This window comes from Dysidea avara, chromosome 10, assembly GCF_963678975.1.
Source record: "Dysidea avara chromosome 10, odDysAvar1.4, whole genome shotgun sequence".
Taxonomy (NCBI): Eukaryota; Metazoa; Porifera; class Demospongiae; order Dictyoceratida; family Dysideidae; genus Dysidea; species Dysidea avara.
In genome coordinates, this window is record NC_089281.1 from 29,706,864 (window position 1) to 29,712,863 (window position 6,000).

At 36.4% G+C, this 6,000-nt stretch overlaps 1 long non-coding RNA gene across 2 annotated transcripts; it reads right to left on the bottom strand.

The window, feature by feature from the left end:
• Positions 1-1,804: 1,804 nt before the first annotated feature.
• LOC136236981 (uncharacterized) lies at positions 1,805-4,802 on the bottom strand. 2 transcript variants are annotated; one of them, XR_010692272.1, is made up of 5 exons: positions 4,342-4,802; positions 3,780-3,846; positions 2,355-2,412; positions 2,204-2,306; positions 1,805-1,936 (listed from the first exon to the last, which is right to left on the bottom strand). It is a non-coding gene; the product is annotated as an uncharacterized lncRNA (long non-coding RNA). The 2 variants fall into 2 exon arrangements; XR_010692271.1 differs by having other exon boundaries at positions 3,780-3,900.
• Positions 4,803-6,000: the final 1,198 nt, after the last annotated feature.

Below are 6,000 nucleotides of genomic sequence, written 5' to 3' on the forward strand. Positions count from 1 at the left end.
TTTGTGATAGCTATTTTGATAAGCAAGAATTCATACTATTACACAAATATTCTACCTATTATGCTAGCATTATGCCCATGCTTTCAGACACCTGTTATATGCAGGGGCGGATCCAGGGGGGGGGGGGGGCTTTGGGGGCTGAAGCCCCCCCTTCATATTTAGGCTTTACTTGCATGATCAATATGCTGAGTATTATAATGAAATTTTGTCTTAGCATAATTATATGATCACTAATAATACAAGTACTCATAAAACCACCTTTCCATGGTATTATTAGTGGATTTATGCTAAAGTTTATGCAACAAGGACCCGGATCAGCATTGGAGGTGTACAAGATCGAGATACTCTAATAGAGCAGTCAGCTAATTACTCTAATAGAACATTCACTGGAAACATGTAGTTGGTTCTGTTATGGAACTTTCCAAATCTGCCTGCACCTATACATGCAATGAAGTGCATTGGTCTGTTTAAAGGGCTTCATTCATCTACTTGTGTAGTTAATATGTATGGCAATACTTAATTCAGGTACACAATTTCCATTGAAAATGCTGCCAGATTCAATCTTGTATTGTTCAAATTTCAAAATTTTCCACTTTCAACATTATTATTCTAACATACGCCTATTCAGTGTTGTGCAATTGTGAGAGGGGTGCATCATGTACTTGGTTGTCTGTACCTACCCAAACTTTTCCATTAGCAAAATGCTTCAGAGAGCCATACCTATAATCTAAAGGCAGTATATAAAATATCTACAGGCAGGAAATATTATGAATTTTATGTGGAAATGTCTCCAAATTGCAGTATTTTAGCATCTACTTTTCAAACTTTTCCTGGGGGGGGGGGGGGGCATACCCCCAGACCCCCCTAGTTCCAGCATGCTTTGCATGCTGGGAAGTGTGCTTTGCACACCTCTACCCAAGAGATTAGTACCTTGAGTTAGCCCCCCCCCCCCCTTTATAAATCCTAGATCCGCCCCTGATATGCTCATTATTATGCCAGCATAATCGGCGGGTCCCTACCCCTCAACATATGTGGGCTCAGCTAGCTACCCACAATCATTTACCTTGGCCTTGGAAATTAAGTTTGTGGATAGCCTTGCCCACATCGTTCTCAGGTCTCTAGCCAATACTGCAAAAACTACAAATTCATTAGTTGGCTTCCAATCTAATAATTCTATACTGAAGGCATAATTTATATTTCAAAAGGATTAGTCTCTCGAGTCAATAGTGTTTGCAGACCAGTTTTCTGTCTTAGATCAGTGAACTGCGCATGCATATACATACTCACACACTGGTTACTTTAACTGTTACTATCTTTAACACTTTCTTCTCTTAGATATATTCAAACCATTTTTAAAGCCAGTTGTGGAGTGGATATAGGATTTCACAAAGATGGGTGCTAAACTCTTTGTAGTATAGCAGGCTTGTAAAATTATCCAGTATAGCTACCTCTCCAGGTGCATGAATGTATATAAACATGATCCCAAATAATGCAACTGCTATAATTTATCATGTTCAACTGTCCTGATTTACTGAGTCTGTTTATGTACTACTTTGGGACCTTAACTACAAGTCTATAAGTCTTTGAGTTATGTATAGGGTCCTAAGTGTGCACATAACAAGTTCCACTGTAGAGCAATCACAACGATGCACTACTGTGTTGTGAACATATAATTTTGTCTGAGCTATATATATTAGGATGCCAGTTAGCCCCAAGGTGTCCTTAATGCACAAGGTTTACGCTATACTGCTAATAAGTGTAGTCATGATTTTACAAAACAGTTTTTTGAATTTTAAATGATTGAAAAAGTATTTAGTGTTCCACGTTTCCAACTATATACAGTGCCAGCAACAGAAATGTACAAGTTGATTTTCTACACTAGCAATTTTCTCTGCTCTCAAGAAATGGTCCCTGTAATTTGTACTGCTCCTCTATCCTTAATATATGGACAAAACAGAGTACATAAGTGAAATTGATATAGAAAGCAGCCATGAATGTTCAGTTTAACATAACATTATCAACTAATAGTTAAATAGTTGTATAGATTGGTGTAAAACCCATTGTGTTATTGAAAGACCTTTCCCTTAAAAAGTAAACTAGCATAAGTATAGTTGACAAATTTCAAATATGAAGTATTATAATCTACCCTATCATCCATTCCACATTACAAGTAGCACTTTGATGATGCACCAATACAACTAACCCTATATTGTGTGGTGTAGTGAAGTTGAGAGGACTGTCCTGTACAATAATAAACATTGATGACTCCTTCATATCTTCACCTACCACATGTTCCATTGTTGTATCTGTATAGCCAGGTGTAGTGAAGTGAATATTGTTATTATATTCCTCACCTCATCACTAATACTTTCAACATGTTCAATACGATACAAGCACTTGAGGTCACCACCTCTACAACGTTGTAAAATACAGATGAAATGTTCATGTGACATACAATTGTAAAATAAACCCTCCTACTGAACTCCCTATATACAAGGGAAACTATACAGTATGAATCAATAGTTATGCAGACTCAGTATAAGAGCCCCTTCCACACACATATATATACTTTAATCCACCACAAATACTCAAAACAGTTAGGATGATACCCAGCCACACTTCCACAGACCATGCAGGTAGTCAAGCACTTAATGCTTCTCACCATCCCAACCTCATCTTTAACTTCCATGCATATGTGATGATAGCTAGTAAACTGCCGTTGTAAACAGTTTTGCTTAATTGTGATGAACATGTTCATTCATTGCCAAAAGTAGTTTAAAATTTGTTGTGGCATAAAATTATATCAAATCTGATATGTGGAGCTGGCCAGTTTGTAAAGCAAATTTTCTTCTGATGACAGAAACTATAATCAATTGTTTGGGGGTAGTTTCTTTGGCAGTATTGTCCATCAAGTGTTAAAGACTGCACTAACTTATTAAAGTGCATGATCCTCATGTAGCTATGTCAAGGCAACATGTTAATTATTGATTTGAGTGGGCCACTTTGATTGGTCCATACGTGTGTTATCATTGATAGTACAATACCCACTATAACTCTTATTATCGTGGACCAATGGTTATCAATCATGCAGTCTTTGTTTAGAAGTCTGTTATGTAGTTGACTACAATATAATAAAGTTGATCATAAAGGTCATAAGGTCTACACCTAATCATATATAGCAAAGTCTGCTAAGAGCAATATCAACAGAGATACTCCCAATAGTGGCGGAGAATTAAATACAGAAATGAAGTGTGAGGCCTTGTGTAAGTAAAAGATGAAAAGTCAGTGGTAGTAGTAGTAGTGGCTATTTTATTTGAGTGCTGGCTGCATGGTACAAACCAATGCCGACCACCATGGCACATCCCTGGTATAATATCAAGACATGATCTGAAAACCAAGTATATGTAGCAACCCAGGAGGAGATGTTAGAATGATGCAATAGAACCAATAAACTGAGGCAAAGCTGAGGTTTCTATGCATCACTATAGCACAACTCTGAAGTGGTATATACTTCATTGCATGAATATACTAATAATTGTTTATAGTGGTTCTCTAACCCAGCAGCCTCCAAGTTTCTTCACCAACACACTCATCCAAGAAGAGGTTCGAGATTTATCGAGCTATAATGTGTAACTGCATGTTCCATTGGACTGCTAAATGATTTTTTTTGGTATATAATATTTGTGTTGGAGGTACACATGACACTAACACACATGCAAATACGCAAGCCTATGACTATCAGTATTACAAATAACAAGAAGTTAAACCATCACACTCACCACATTATAGGTGACAGTTTGTTTCACTTCTAATCTTTGTTAACGGTTGTTGAATGACAATGTTTTGCTAACCAAAAGGGTAGGGTGAATGCAAAAAAGGCTAATATAAAGCCTATAGGGGCTATACAAAAACACAACACAACAAACTATATACATAGCTACACATCAGTACAAAACAGTTTTAAAATGTGTCACTTTAGCTGTGCATTAAATATTTTAAATTACGGAAAATAACACTGTTAACACACCATAACTTCCATAAACCCACATATCATAATCCTAGATGAAATGCGAATTGGGTGATATACAACATTTTGTGATCAATCTTTCTAAAATGGCCCCAATTTTAAGTTCTTAGTTCAGATAGATTCTTAATCAGTACGTTAGAATAAGACTGAATTTGGGTAAGGGTTCCAATAATCCTGCATGACATGTACATGTGTATATACCTCCATTGATCCCCTTTTAGACATGTACAAATAAAGTAGTTTTTCATGTGCATATCAAGTTATTGGAAATTGTCAACTAAAGAAAATTTACACTGCACAATATTTTAGCTAACCTCAATTCTTATGAAGTAGCTAGTTATGCATTAAAACAGCCTAAAAACTCTCCATGTCCTTTTTGTAGTTGTAGCTTGGTCCCACTGAACAGCCATTGTTTCTTGCTCCATGGAAAATACCACATATTTACATTATGCACAAAAAAGCACAAACATATACCCATTAGAATCCATATATAATTTTCCCAACAATACATTTATGAAAACAAAGCCCTCAATTGAACTTCTCTATACAATGGCATCTGAACTTTCTGTTGTAACATTTTTATAGTGGCAGTTATTCACAGTTGACTGCCATAATGTGTGCTCCATATAGTCTCAAAAGTGTGCTGGGTTGCAGTATCAGAGGGCCAAGTGCATATATGCTTCTATCACATTGATCCCTTTATTGTCTTATTTTGTCCAGCACTTTATCATCTGGTAGTGCTGGGTGGTATAGTGTACCTGAGGAAATAGGAAAATTAAAAAAAATTCTTTTGTTATTGTTTTTCCCTGCTACACCCACTGCCACACCCACTCGTGGGGCATTTTATTGCCCTATCCATGGCCGTGTGTGTCCAAGGACACACTCACTTACTAGTTATTTTTGTATTTTTACTATGTTATTTATCAATAATGATGGTTTTCGCTCTATATATCATGTGGGACACAATTCCAGAAATAAACGCTGCATGCTAACAAATAAAGAGAAAACCTATGAGAGTTAATTCTAGAATGCTTGCACAGTAAAGAGAGGGAATTGGATCTAATAAAAATTAAAGCATACACACATGTGTATGATCTTGATTATTCACAAATGTACTAGCTATAACTATACTGATGTAACGATTATGATCAATTTACACAGAAACTGCTAATTACTTAAGGCCACTCCAAATAAATTCTCTGTTCCCGTCCTGGACTCAGGCATATTTGCATGCGGGCAGGTGGTCCATTTCCATTATTTCATTATAAAATTGTCAAATTTTCAAGCTATTAGTTGCCTGGCACAACCATCTTCCTACTTTTAAGTTGCAAAAAATAACCCAAACATGAATGTGAATTTGTGCCGACTCGATAGCGCACTGACACACGAGCTGACGAGATGGGCCTGTCAGTATGCAAGAATAACCAGAGAATAATGGAAGAATACAGAATATTTATAGCTGACAGTAACCAGATGCGGGTGGTGGACGCTGGGGAAACAGAGAATCTAATCCAACAACAATCATTACAAATTTTTAAGCACCAGCTGAAACTATTATTACCAATCAGTAATCTCATATTGTAAAACATATTGTATGCATGTTTCATATGTGCATTAATCCTCAAACTGAGGCTGCACATTAAGAAATAAATAGCTAAATAAATAAATTTGGAGTGGCCTAAATATTCTATTATACTGGCTATAATTTTTTGCATATTAAATTCTAATCTTTGATGGCAAGAAGTCAATGTTTAAGTAGTTTTTATTATTATTATTTGGGGGAAAAGGGCAGATAGCAAAGCTGATTAAGCCCAAACAATCACAAATTATAAGTGCTGTTCAATCAAGTTTGAAAATGTAGCTAGAGTGTTCAGTTCAATTAGATGCGGTGGCAGTGAATTCCATTCCCGGATGGTTCTTGGAAAGTAGCTTGTCATGTAGGTGGTGGTGTTTGTTGGTGGTACAATCAAGTG